The 15,490-nt window shown below is 37.4% G+C and overlaps 1 long non-coding RNA gene across 2 annotated transcripts; it reads right to left on the bottom strand.

The window, feature by feature from the left end:
- Window positions 1-1,109: 1,109 nt before the first annotated feature.
- Window positions 1,110-9,049, bottom strand: LOC133296357 (uncharacterized). 2 transcript variants are annotated; one of them, XR_009749495.1, is made up of 4 exons: window positions 8,699-9,049; window positions 8,477-8,613; window positions 7,652-7,716; window positions 1,110-1,250 (listed from the first exon to the last, which is right to left on the bottom strand). It is a non-coding gene; the product is annotated as an uncharacterized LOC133296357 (long non-coding RNA). The 2 variants fall into 2 exon arrangements; XR_009749494.1 differs by lacking the exon at window positions 1,110-1,250 and adding an exon at window positions 5,218-6,089.
- Window positions 9,050-15,490: the final 6,441 nt, after the last annotated feature.

Here is a 15,490-nt window from a genome sequence, read left to right on the forward strand (position 1 = left end):
ACATCCATTGTCATGATTATATTCCTGCTACCCTTACTCAGTTATGAAACCCAACAGAATTAGTGAAAAAGAATAACAGTTTCTATTACCCAGCTATATGCTACAATCACAACACACACGAAAAGTCATAAATCAGAAAAACAATTATGTAGCAGCAATCATTATTTAAAGATAACTTATTATCATCCATATCTCAGAATATCACAACATATTCACATCAAGCATATATATATATATATATATAACTGCGTGTATAATTCATAGAAAACAGAATTATTAATTCACCTTTAAGTCAAATAATCAATTTACTATTTCACACCTAGTGCTCAGACACAAGTGTACTCCGTGATAACCATGATTGTGCACACACAACTTGCGCGACAGTGAGTTGATCAGGCTCACCATCTAGCAAGGAAATGGGCACAGCCATGCTTAATACCGTGTACTACCAGTATCATCACACCTTCAGATATAATGCAATCTATAACCAGTAGTAATCTATTCACAACTAAGTTCAAATAACAACAATTCAACGAACAAATACAAATAACCCAGGAAACCAGGCAACAACAATCCAGCAAGCAGCACACAATTCAATCAAAAATAGACACCATGAACCAAAACTGCTTTGATACCAATTAGTGTAACACCCCCTCTTGTACGCGTCCAGGAGCGTTTGTTTGCTAAGCGGAATTAGAGTTTTTGACGTCATTTTAACTACTGAAAATTCATTTTGATGTTGCTAAATAAAGCTTAAAACTGAAATCAGGTTGCTTACCAAAATCAGAGTATACTTTCAAATTTCATTAACTTGCTGAAAACATTAATTTCCTAGCAGACCTTGTTGTCTTGAAAAATTCGTGTAAAATCAGGTTCTCAAAATTTTATTGTAAATTTTATATAATCAAAAACTAGACATGTGGGGCTTCACGTGCATATAAAATAATAGTAAATCGGAGTTCGTTTGCCCCTCGTAACATAACTCGTAAGGTGCTCGCAGAACTGTTCAAAAATCAGCACTTAATAAAACGTCAGAAATTATTTTCCCAAAACATTTCTAGAATTTGTTTCCAAAATACTTGCTGATAATAAGAGTCTTAAAACAGCAATAAAATCATAATCCAAAAGTAATCCAAACTTCTCGATTTAATACAGTTATCCATCAAATACACAACAACAGCAAAGTCTAAACAGCAGCACATAACAGCAAATATCCATATAATCAAGTCTTCAAATGCTGTTCCATCCTCCTGCCATTTTGTAAAAAATAGTAGCCCCAAAGGGGTGAGAAAAATCCCAGTAGTGTGGCAACAAAACCAGTAATGCAACAGTACTAACTAAATACAGAATTACAAAGCAGCTGCATCATCAGTTCAGATCCATCAAATACTAATCATAATCAGAGTGCGTATATAACGCCAGAAGTGTACGTTCATAGCACTACGGTGCACGTATCACTGACATAATATCATATTGCGTATATAACGCCAGAAGTGTACGTTCATAGCACTACTGTGCACGTATCACTAACAGAACAGTGGAGTACCCTGGGTGGCTCCTCAGAAGGGCTCCAACTGTACCTAAGCGGACTGAAGCCAAGTGTCCTATACCCTGGTACCGGAGGGATGCCTATATGATGCGTGCTCAAACGTATTCTTACTTTTCATACTTATTTTTAATTCAGAAAACAACAAGAAATTTATGCATGTATGCTATGTCATGGTTCGCACACAAACAAAAATCTAAAAATTATGACATGAGTATGCATGACTAGATAATAATCAGAATGGCATGTACACCATGGATTTCAAATATCAAGTTGCTGAATATATTTACTTTTCAAAACAGAATATCCAGCATATCATATTCCAGAATAGCATGTGAATAACATATACATAATTCGAATCCAAATCATGAGAGCAACATTCACAATCCATGTACTAGCTAGCAGTCACAGAAGGTAATGCCACCAGACACTTACCTCACACGTCACAATTTATTTACGAAGCAGCAGCAAAACAATCCGCGCTCTTAATGTTTATGCGCACCTAAGTACAGTACAGCAAGTCAGAATCACATGCTAATTTTCTATACGTACACAAGACACTTCTCTTTTTCTTTTTATTTTCCCAAACTCTTACTTCCCATTCTATTTTGCCAAGTTTCCTTCCTAATACTAATTCTGAATTTACAAAAGCTTTACCAATATTTAATAGTCAACAACCCAACGTTTAACACCCCAAACAGAAACAGTGTTTTAGCATATACAGGGCTTAGATAATTTATTCAGAGATTTAACTCTACAAGGCCATGTTTGCGTGAAATAGAACCTAACAACATGTTGTCTATTTATTTAATTTCATGTGAAATTTGAAGTACAACAGGAGTCTTACCCAAAACAGTCCCACGACTTTAATAGACACCCCTCTCCAAATTTATTACTTATTTTTCTTTTTGTTTCCAAGCTAGTGTCCAAGTGATTCATGTAGGCAGAATCAGAAAGATAAAAATTTTAGAAACTAACTCCCTAAGCATGCTAGACAATACCGAACGGAGATGGGGAGAGAGGGTTCTAAATCTGAGTTTACCTTATAGAGTACACTCCTAAGCCAAGATTAAAACAAGGAGCAGCACTTAATCCTTCCAATGCTCCAAGAGAACAAGTTCAACCTTTCAAGGTGTTGACCGAGCGCACAAAGAGAAGGGGGGAAGATGAAGGTCTATGCTCAATCGTGCATGCAACAAAGGTTTCCTCTTATGCTCCAAGGCTTCGGCCTTTGATTCCATGCAAATAGAACAGTTTCCATCAATGCTAATCAAAAGGTGTAAGAACGTGGAAAGAATGAACACCTTACGTTAAAGGAAGGAAGAGGAAATGCTATGAGTCTTGGGTTTGGCTCAAAGAGCTCACAGTTCTAGTAAGATAAGGGAATAGAGTGTAAATTCTTTCTTGAGGTTTATCACTCTATGGTGTTCACGACTTGAGGAGGCAAAGAGGGAGAGATGTACTATGGTTTGTTTTCCTTACTAGGTACCAACGATCTTGAGAGAATGACATGAGGAGGTTGGAAGAATAAAGATGAAGTTTTCTCTTTTCTCTTGTTAGTGATGCGTAGAGGAGTAAGGATGTTGAGTAGACTTTCTTTTGCCTTGGTGATTCACGGACAAATGAGGTGAGACTATTTGTTGGAGGTAGTAAGAATGTGAATTCTTAATCAGAAAGGTGTTTGGCCGTGAGATAGGGAAGGAAATCCAAGTTTCATCTTAATGCCTATGTGTCGCGCATGCAAAAGGGTTGAAGATTTTTGGTTGCCACTTGGTTAACACTCATAGGCCGATTTGGTTTTGTTTAGAACAACAAGCAATCAGATTTTTGCTGCCCAAGGTAGCGCTAGATACAAGGGAAATAAGGGCTGAGTTGGTTTTGTACAAAGCAACAAGCAAGGTCAGCTTTTTACCTCCCCTAGGCGCATGAAAAGAAGGAAAAGAAAGGCTGATTGGGTTGTTCAATAAGAGGCTAAGTCAGAATTTCTTTTGCTTTTACTCTATCCTAGGCATACAAAAGAGGGAAACAAAGATGGGTATGATTGTTTAGAAACGTGTGATCAGATTTCTTTCTCCTACCTATGCGCCTAGAAGGAAAAGATTAAAGTGGTTGATGTCTTTTTAGCCAATAGAAACACATGCATGCTGACTTTTTACTTCCCATAGGACGCATGCTAAGGCCTAGGTAGCTAAAGTTTGTCTATTGCTACAAGCAATCAGCTTGTTATAGGTTCCTTTCCATGCGCACATGTGAGGGAAAAAGCAAGGGTGTGGTTTGTTGCCATGTGGGGATTTCCATCCAATCAAGGTCTGCCTAAAGGGATCCTTAAGATGAGATCATGAAAACAAGATTTAGGGCTAAACCAAAACCCTCCACATGCCATATGGGCCGTCGACCTATAGGTGAAGTGTGAGTCCAAAATTTTTAAATCTAATACTTTAGTTATTAAATGACCAGCCCATTATTTTATAGTCCCCAAGTCTTTTAAATTTCCTTAACCCTTTGTAAATGTCATTATTACTTTATTCCTACATCTTCTGCTAAAGTTTCACATGCCTTAATAAATTCTCACCTATAATTATAATTCAATAATTCCCTACTCAGTATTAATTCCATATTAATAGCTATATAATCCGACATCGAAGTGATGAGGACATAGGAGGTGGCATGATGATGAGGACATAGGAGGTGGCATGACCAAGACAACAAACTTGGAGGACATACAAGGTCTTGGAGGCCCAATGACAAGAGCAAAAGCTAAAAAGGCTAAAGAGGCTCTAAATCTCTTGGTGACCACTTTACTTGAGACAAGCCCAAGTCTAAAGGAAGAAGAGCCCAAAATGATACACTTAATTCAAATTGAAGACCTTGAAAAATAAGCCTCAATGGATATGCATGAAGGCTTTATTTTACTTGGCCCAAATTCTGCACTTAATTTTTATTTTCTTATATTTAGTTAAACTTTTTGTAATGAGGCTTATTGGGCTGGATTATTGGGCTGTCTATTTTCTTTTATGCGTATGCACTTTTAGGTTAAACTCAATATGGTTGTTGCCCACTATATAAGGGAACACCATGACTTTTGAAGACAGATTTTGGAATATCAAGTTAACCTATTTTGGTGAGACTAGTTATCTTGGGTTCTTTTGAGAATCTCTGAACTTATCAAGGGCATCAATCCATGTGGCGTTCTTGGGCTTATCAATTCTTTGGAATTGTGGCGCCTACCTATAATCCTTAAACTCCAATTTCGTTCTATATTATCTTGGATTCATATCTCCCGAATTCCTTATCCTTTTCCGGTGATTCTTGTGCCAAAATCGTGATTCAGGAAGCCATCTTTCACCTCGTTTTGGAATCACCCAAATCCGAGGTCCGTAGCGTGAGATACGTTCTGTTTTTAACAGTACGTGTTGGCGGCTGAATTTGGAGTTATAATTTTCCATTCCTAGTAGATCCATTCCTCCAATCCTATTGGGGGATCATATCACATGACCAAGACAACAAACTTGAAGGACATACAATGATATGATCCCCAATAGGAATGGAGGAATGGATCTACTAGGAATGGAAATTCTAACCCCAAATTCATCCACCAACATGAACTGTTATGAACAGAGCGTATATCACGCTACAGACCTCGGAATCGGACGTTTCCAAATTGAGGCGAAAGATCTCTTTCTGAATCGCGACTTTGACTCAAGAATCACCGAAAACCAACGCGTATATCAGGAGATATGAACCGAGACTATTTTGGACGAAAATTGAAGGTTTGGGTGATAGGGTTTGATACAAGAATTTGTGAACACAATCAAGAAACGATAACTGGAAGGCGCCACAATCCAAATATTGATTAGCCTATGAACGCCACAAGGATTAGCACCCTTGATAAGTTCTGAGATTCTCAAAAGAACCCTAGAGAAGCTAGTCTCTCACCAAAAAAAGGTTATCTTTTTATTCTGAATTTCCCTTCAAAAGCTATGGTGTTCCCTTATATAGTGGGCAACATCCATATTGAGCTTAACCTAAAAGTGCTTACACATAAAAGAAAATAGACAGCCCAATAATCCAGCCCACTAAGCCTTATTACAAAAGTTTAACTGAATATAAGAAAAATAAAATTAAGTGCAGAATTTGGGCCAAGTAAAAATAAATCCTTCATGCATATCCATTGAGGCTTATTCTTCAAAGTCTTCAATTTGAATTAAGTGTATCATTTTGGGCTCTTCTTCCTTTAGACTTGGGCTTGTCTCAAGTAAAGTGGTCACCAAGAGATTTAGAGCCTCTTTAGCCTTTTTAGCTTTTGCTCTCATCATTGGACCTCCAAGACCTTGTATGTCCTCCAAGTTTGTTGTCTTGGTCATGCCACCTCCTATGTCCTCATCATTCCCTCCTTCTTTAGAAGAATTTGTCCTCAAATAAGAGATTTAGAGCCTCTTTAGCCTTTTTAGCTTTTGCTCTCGTCATTGGACCTCCAAGACCTTGTATGTCCTCCAAGTTTGTTGTCTTGGTCATGCCACCTCCTATGTCCTCATCACGAAGCCTGTGATGCACATAAATCGAATTTAACATCATATCCATAATCCTCAGAACAATTTATATATTTTTCCTAATTATGTGGGATGTTACAAAAATCTTACAATCAAAGATTCTTTTTTCAAAAAAAAACTTATTGACATTATCATTTAAAATCTTTTCTTTAACACTGACTTCGAAACATAAAGACAACAAGAAAATAAAAAACAAAACAACTTTCGTTGCGCCACTCTGATCTTTCCTGAATCTACCTGTCTTGAAAACATTATGAAAAATTCGAATACAAAAATTTACAAAAATCTTCTTTGCTACGAAGAAACTGTCAATTCGGGGCTTTACGTACATATAAAAATCATTTCATTCGGAGGTGTTTAGCTCCCGAAACAGAACTCGCAAGGTAAGAGATAAATCAGTGAAAATGTTCCAAAACTGCTTGACTTGCAAAAATAATATAAAATCGTACTTAACAGTTTTCAAAAATCTTCTTTGACACAGACAAAGTATACATCTGGGGCTTTACATCCATATAAATTATACCTCGTTCGGAGGTCTGTAGCCCCAGAACGACAACTCGTAAAATGCTCGCTAAATCAGTTTGCAACCAGAATTCAGAATGTACATGAAATGATTTTGCAAAATATACCAGCATCTCATAAATTACCTACTGACCATAAAATCCAATTACAACAATCTTAGGCATGTCTTAACATTTTCTTACAGCACCTCAAAAACAAATATTACAGCATACTAAGTACCCAGCCAACAATCATCAGGAACAGCATATCATATCAACATTTCCAAAACAGCAGCAGCAATCAACAGGACATTTACAACACAAGCATATCATCAAACTCTTATTCAATGCATCTACGTCTTCCTACAATTTATGAAAATGCAGCCCCAAAAAGGGGTGAGAAAAATCCCAGTAGTGTGATAGCAAAACTATTATTGCAACAATATTAGACTAGGTACAAAATTCCAAACAGTCGCATCAACATATAACTTTCCGGACAATTGCTAACATATCATCATAGTGCGTATATAATGCCATAATCATCATAGTGCGTATATAACGCCATCATTACGCTCATAGTACCGTCGTGCGCTTACTAACATACACAGTGGATATTCCATAATGGCTCCCTCAAAGGTGAATTCCAACTGTGGCCTATGCGGACGGAAGCCAAGTGTCCCATACCCTGATACCGGAGGGATGCCTATATGATGCGTGCTCAATCACATGCTTACTTATATTATATACTTCGGTTTCTAAATTGGATGCACAATGCTGTATGCCACGGTATGCTTCTCACTCACAAAAGGAACATATGAATATGATGTGCATATGCATGACTAAATTATCATCATAATAACATATCTTTCAAGTATTTCCAATACCAAGCTGCTGCACAACAATTACTTCTCATAGTAGAACTTCCATCTTGTCACATTCATAGGCAGTACACATATAATTTACAGCATAATACAGTCCAAGGCACATGTGAGCAACGATTCACAATTCTATACTCTAGCTAATAATCACAATAGGTAATGCCACCTAACACTTACCTCGATGTGTATAATCTTTTAATCCAAGATCACCAAACCGTTCCACATTTTAAGATCTTGCGCACCTAACACATACATGTACCAAATCAGAATTTATGATACAAATTTCCTATACATTACATAGTTTTCCCTTGTCCTAGATCCTAATTCTAGGATCGGTTTCCAAGTTCATATAGTAAACACATTTTCTGTCATAGTGTTAAGTTACCAATTGTCCTTAATTGACAAAATCCAAGTCAGTCATGAAATTTCGGTTTCTTGTCCATGGGTTAAGTGCTATACATTTAATATTTACATAACTTGATTTACAATAACTAGGGTGTGCTAGTGAGGCATACAACATGCTGTTTACATATTCCTAAACACATACAACGGCTATTTTCTTTTTCTAATTCAAGGCTGTCTTTTATGATTAATTAACATATGCAAGAAAATGAGATTATCCTTCTAGTCAAAAGGGCAGTTCACACAAGGTGATGACTTATCTTTCCAACGTTCCAAAATCTGACTTATGACATACATACAGTGAGGTTTACGATTTGTACGACATTTGAGGAAGGATTCCAAAACAGGGTTTATTTCCTACGAGCTACTCAAGAGGACAGAATTCAGGTGCACAAAATTTTACTCCAATAAGACACTACCCAATTTTTCTTAGGCTAGGACAATTAAGCTTTTAGCATATTGTTTTCGTTACATCCTAGAACTGTTCTAAAGAGCAGAATTTAATGGAAGTAAGTGACCAAATTAAAGTATTCTCCCATATGCACAAGAGGACCGAATAGATAAAAAAAGAAACAAGGGAAGGTTATTTGTTTGACTCACAATTACTTGCAAGGAACCCAAGTTGTGCAAATCGGCCATGGAGAACAGGGACCAAAAGCTGTGCCACCTCTCTCTTCTCTACAGCTCCAAGAAATCGGTTTTAGTGGCATGCCATGGAAGAAAAGACCCAATCAAAACTGGTTCGAGGGCATGGGAAAGAAGTCCAAATCAGAAACATTTCCAGTAAAAAGGACAATGTGACAGCAAACAAAAATACTTCACCTTCTCCACTAGAGGATGAATGTGCGTCCAAATGAAGAGGGTGGAGGGTGAGAGTCAAGATATCTTTCTGCATGCAGCAGAATCTCCAACAGGGCGAAGATAATCATGAGGAACAAGGAAGTAATAAAAATAATACAGCTTCTTTGCATGGGCACACAGCCGAACAGTGGACCGAAGGAGAAGGATGCTTATGAGTCTTGCTACCCTATGAATTTCACGGTTTGTGTAGGGGGTGATTATGTTGGGTTTTTGCTTGAGTTCTCTTGCTACACTCGTGGAAGGAGAATAGGGTGATAAACTACTCACACTCATACCCAACGCTCCTCCAAGATTACAACAGATAGCAGATTTCCCCCTTGCTACGCACGAGTGGAGAGAGAAGTAGAAATGAAGGATGTATGGTTTTCAACCAATGGGCATTCATGCAAAGGAGTGGACCAATAAGGAGCATAAATTTCAGATTTCCTTAGGATAATAAAGTGGGTGGTTTAAAAGTTTGGGCTACCTAAATCCTTCTCTTAGGGCCTTTGGGCCGAAACCCTAAAGCGTAATTGGGGTCTAATTTTCCATCTTCACAATCCAAGGTTCAAGTATTTTCATGACTCCCTATTTCTTTTAGGTGTTAATTAAATTTTATATCGAAATTAACTTATCCTATCCTCTTAACTAGTATTTCAATTTCCTAAAATACTTACTCACTCAAGAATATAATTAACATAAATCTCATGAATTAAAATAGGTTTACCCTAATTAAATTAGCGGGATGTTACATTTACATTTTGCCAAAACAAAATTTGTTTCGATTTTCTCAAAGCTGCAGATGGAATACATGTCCTTAAATTTCCAACTTTTAGTATGTTAAACTAGACTCTTCTAGATTTCCAACAAGGTATCACTAGACTCAATTGGAGTTGTAGAACTCCGGATATGCTTTTCGTAAGTCATTTCCTTAAAGCTGTCAATACTGCATTTCCAGGTTCACCAAGTTCCCTCACTATTTTAGAAACTGCAGACATTCTACTAATCTGTTTACTCCCAAATTTTAATATTTTCTAGTAGACATACTGATCTTTAATTTGATATATCATAAGCCTAATTTAGATAAGAAATGAAAGAGATATTGAATTTACAAAAACGCAGACAAAGGTTACAACTTAAAATGCGAAATAGGGTAGTCTTCATTCATTTCGGTTATGGGCAAGTTCTACAACTCATAATTATTCCATATTTTAGAAAAGTGTAGGGGACATCCTAATCTTTAAAATGGTAGCTCACACACCTCATTTGACAAAGAAATGAGGGAGATATCGATCTCCAAAGTTAGGGCGAAAACCACACCAAATTCTAGAAATTTAGGTAGCATGTGTTTGTTTTTACAACTAATCTCATTTATTCAATTGTACCTAATTGAAATTGGAAAGACATCCAAAGGCCCAACAAACTTTGGTGGACTTACATCCCTCGTTACAAATCCCAATATGTTCATTACTAAATTCATAAATCATTCTCCATAACTTACTAGGATTACAAATTATCCTTTATTACATTTATCAATTTCAACTAAAGCAATTCAAATCTTTCAATCAAATGATCATTATCCACTTTTCATACACAACCCATATACAACATCAATACTAAAATAGGCCTAATGTTCTTCCATCACATACATCAAATATTACAATTCCATAGTTCTCAAATGGCATAATCATAGGTACAATTTCATCAACTAACCAAATAGAACTATTACATCATCATTGCTACCTAATCCAAAATATTACAATTTATAATCAAATGACTTAGATACAAAAGTATGAACAACCCTAAACATGGTAAATGTAACATCATGCAAGATCAATGTTCATATCGTAAGTCAATGATATAAAATGAATACTACTATGTGCTTCAATCTAAATATCTCCCAAAATGCCAATACATGCCATGCACTCCAAATTTCCCATCCAATGGCCTAGATAAGCCTCTTGCCCGGTGCTCCTCCCGCACGATCAGTCGTACCTGAAATATGGATCACCAAAACGCGGGGTGAGATTTAACAATCTCAGTAAACCACGGTTCCTGCAGGGTCACTCCCCCAATGGTTCACTCAAATGTGCATACAATGATAATATTCATACAGTATAGCATACAATTAAAAATCCAATTGGGCACAAATCTGAGAACATCCACTCAAGGATATTGTTCAAGGATCCCATCATATAACTCCCGAGACATTCTTAGAGTGCTCCCAGTGGATAACAACTCTAAGGCACAGCGCCAACTAGAATTCCCTTAGGAAACCTATCTAGTGAAAGTCCCCCAACACAATTCTACTGGCTAGAGAATACATAGAAATAATTACCACATAATATGTTCAAATGCATGAGCATACTCTATTAAGCGTTGTCACAGTTCACAAATTTCAACCACTACCCCAATGGGCTTGTAGGAGCACACAAGGGGATTAACCCTAGGACAATAAGTTTACCTCAATATAGGTTCCTCCAAGCCTAGCTTACTTGCACTATAAGAAAGCCAACAACTTTCACTTTTTCACAAAAAGCCTACACACAAAGTAGCAATTCCAACATTTATAATTTGAATCACAATGACTCAAACAACTATTAATCATAAACACACAACAAGGTAAGCTATTACTTACCGAAGTCCTTTAGGTCAAAGATCAAAGGTTATCCAATGAAGCTTTCAAAGCTCAATCCTCCAATATTGGGTCCAAGGGTGTCAACCTACAAGATCATATAACGTATGATCATCATTAACTTGTCAAACAAGTTACAAACCAAGTATAAACACAAGACTCCCTAAATGGTTAGGCTTTCGGCCAAGGGTCCTAAAACACACCCAATTGTGTTTTAATTCAATTCAACTTATTTCATCACTACATTTACTTCTTACAACACAATCACACACCATAGATTCCTCACAACTCATCCAACCATATTTCCATCCAATTTTACCTCTTTAGGCCGAGGAACACACCACCGAGGGGGCCAAGGAATTTTATACATTTCAATGGATCCAAGCTCCCATTTAACCTCACAAATAACTAATTCAAGCATCCAACACGCCAATTCATCATCCCTCCTCATTTACTTCACAATTGCCTCATTTGTTCCATTCAAATTTTTTTCCTAGTGTCAAGATCCTCACCTTTGATTTTCATCATTAAGACACCAATCCAAGCAATAAATACCAAAGGGACATAGCATTTAATGCCTCTAACAGCACTCACCAATCAACACATATTTAAAAGCTATACGCATTTTCAATCCATCATAAATCTTAAGAAGAATTTGAATTGCTTACCACGAATGAGTTTCTAGGGTCCAAGGGTATTCAAGCACCCAAGCAAGTCAAATGAGCTTCCAAGCTCACACCTCCCTCTTTAGGTCGAAATGTTCAAGGAGATACAACTCCTCACAAAATGTTCTTCAAGACAAACCCACAACATGGAAGTTACTCACCATCTCAAGGGGAACAAGTTTGGTGTTCAAAGTTTTTGCTATAAATGTCTCTAAATGGAGTTAGGTTTTTCAAGTTCTTCAAAGCCTTCAAAAATGGTGACTTCATGGTTTGGGAAGGGGAAGGCCACAAAATTTTCAGCAAATAAGGTGAAAAAAAACTGAATTGGATCTCACTTAAGTGACTCATCAAAGTGGTCAAGTGTTTACCATGTGAAAAGACTAAAATGCCCTTCATTAAACCCTTTTTAAATAACATAGTTATCCCTCACTTAAACTTCCACTAATCCATGATCTAATCATCAATTCAAAAATTTAACATTCCTAGATGTCCATTATTTGTCCATCAACAGACGAATTTCGAGTTTCTGGGAGATTTCCCACATTTGTGTTTTTATCGTGAAAATTGTACTTTTTACACCTTTTTCAAAAAATCACCAAATCATAACCTATCATCCAATAATGTCCATTATTAGTCTCACACTAGACCAATCTCAAGTTTTCGGGTAGTTTTGCGTAGTTTCACTTTCACTAAGATATTTTCCTTGTTGGCACATTTCCTGTAACACCCCGAATTACACTCCCGAGGTGTTAACATTGCTTAACTTCGTACTTAGCGCGGAAGGATTACCCTAAGCGTGGTCTACTTTTATTGTTCTAGGGGATTAATTTCATTCAGAATTTCAACTAAGTTAACAATCGTACTTATCCATCTAATCATGTGTTCTTAGCGTCTACAGTTTCGTCACAATGCCTAGGGTGCATTATGTCACGCGTCGTATTCCTATTAATTTCTAAGTCCTCTAATAATTTAACTGTTATAGCTTTATTATTAGGTCCCCCTATTATTCTAAAATTCCAACCACGAATGCTATGACCTTTAAGTTCTTTATGAAAAATTTCCTCAAGTTAAATCTCTCTTAGGGGTCCATCTAATAAGTCATGAGTTCAAGGATGAAGTCCTAGTCTTAATCATATCTCCTAATCTATTTTGTGACATTAAAACATAGTCGATTAACCTTAAATAACAATACATGGCAGAAACATATAGGTCTTCCGACTTGATTGCATAATCCATAAACATAAAGTCTCTTAAATCCACATTACCCAAATATAATCCATAAACGCATAGCAATGTTTAAAGTAACGTAAGTAGCATAATCTATTACAGTCTTCCAACTATAATTAAAAGGCATCATTCAATCCATAAGGATTCACTGTAGTCATAATCTCCGTAGACTTCCACCAACACCAGCATCATAGCCTGCTCATACAGTCTTCATTACAAAGTTCAGTAATTTTATCCACAAGTAACTGCATGGTATCATCTTCAAGACGTACCAGTCTCTTGCCTTTCCTTACTCACTTGGTCATTTTTACCTGAAAGGGGGGATCCCCAAAGAGGGGTGAGATTGGGGGTCTCAATAAGGACTCATAGTTGGAGCAACCTCCAAACCATGATGCTTACTCCTGCAACAGTCATATAATAGCATATACAATAATAGAATGGAAAACATTTGAAACATAGTTTGGAAGATAAATCATGCTTTGAAATCATCATACCAATCCTGCCATGGCAATTACTCTCCATGGTCTTACGGACGAATACCAGGGTCCTCGTCAGGTTGCCTCTGTGGTATTAGTGCACAGGCCATCATAACACATCTTGCATGAACAAAACATTAGTTCTAAACAGCCAAACATATCACTGTATAGCACCATATAACAGATTGCAGTCAAACCAACACTTTACATAAATGGGGTGGCAACCATAGGGAAACTACTTCTACAACCATAAATCACTTACGCTATTGTCTTGTCTTTTTACTTCACTAGAGTTCAAGTTCGACCACGTAGGTATTTCCAATGCTCTGGTCTTCCTTTGCACCCTTGGTTCGACCTAATCAAATAATAAGACTTAATAGGTGATTCTAAAACTCACTTGGTCCATACATAACATTTAGGTTCGGCCCTTTAGGATATTAGGACTTAGAAGATGATTCTAACAACGTGGATTCATGCATAGCACTCTAACAATTCGGTTAACATGTAAGCCCCACTTTAACAAGGTTTTCCTTTCTTTTTAGTTTTCAAGAATTAGAATGAGGGAAGAAGATTTTGTATTCCTTTAAGCCCTTATAAAACTGAAAATAAAATAAGAGGGATGGAGGTCCATATCTTGAACATAGAGTCTAAGGGACCTTACCTCGAAGGATGATGTTCAATGGAGTGATTCTTCCACCAATATGTCACTCTTGATCTTCTAAGTGTCCACCTTCCATGTGTTCCTCTATAGACGATGAAGGAGGCTTAAAGGTATTTTTGATGTTCCTATGCCCTAGATATGTTAATGGTCGAAGCCTTAGGTGGGAGGAAAGGTTTGTTTCTTTTTGGGTTCTTATTCTTTGAGAAGGCCAAAGCCTTGGTGAGGGAAGAGAGGGTTCTTTGTTTTCCTTTGGTTTCTTGTGGGAGTTAGAGTGAGTGAGGGAGTGTGACCTTTGCTTGGTTTCCTTGGTATGTACGGTTAGGATGGGGGAAAGGCTTGGGTCATCTATTTTATCTAAGTCCCCTTAATCATCACACCTAGGAGAGGAGAGGTTAGGTTCTAGGTTGAGTGTGGGTTAGGCAATCTTCTTACCTTGTTCCAAGTTGTCATGCGCATGGGGAGGAGGAACTTTTGCATGCCACGCCTAGGTTAGAGAGATCAAGGTTCAACATTAATTGCTTGGGGAGTGATGTGCATGGGGAGGAGAACTCTTGTATGTAGCGCCTTGTTTAGAGAGAGATAAGGTTCAATGCTTTAATCATTAATAGGGGAATATGGGTTAGTGTGTAAGGCTCTTGCCTTTTTTCTTTCTTTAACTGAAACCCTAGGAGAAGGGTGTCAATGTGATCTTCCCAATGCATGGGGGTTGGGGGAGGTCACCTTGAGTGTGCCACACTCAACGTAAAGTGTGTAAGACAAGCCTTTCCCTTTTTATGATAATTATTGCGCCTAGGGGGATGGGGAAAAGTGGCTCCACTTTCTAATCATAAATGGAGAAGGCTTTGGGTTTGTGAACCTTTGGTGTGCGCCTAGGGGAATGGGAAAGGTGGCTCCACTTTCTAATCATAAATGAAGAGAGGCTTTGGGTTATGTACCTTGGATGTGTCGCCTAGGGAGAAGGGAAAAGTGAGTTTACTTTTAATGAAGAAGGCCTTGGTTTATGATCCTTTAATGCGTCACCTTGGGAGAAGGAAAGGCAATTGTCTTCTTGCTTTTACATGGCCGCGGCTTGCCCTGGAAATAGCCAAGTTCCATTCCATTCTTTTCCCT

Source organism: Gastrolobium bilobum, unplaced genomic scaffold (genome assembly GCF_033153095.1).
Source record: "Gastrolobium bilobum isolate Gb01-03AN ecotype WA unplaced genomic scaffold, APGP_CSIRO_Gbil_v1 utg3926, whole genome shotgun sequence".
NCBI lineage: Eukaryota > Viridiplantae > Streptophyta > Magnoliopsida > Fabales > Fabaceae > Gastrolobium > Gastrolobium bilobum.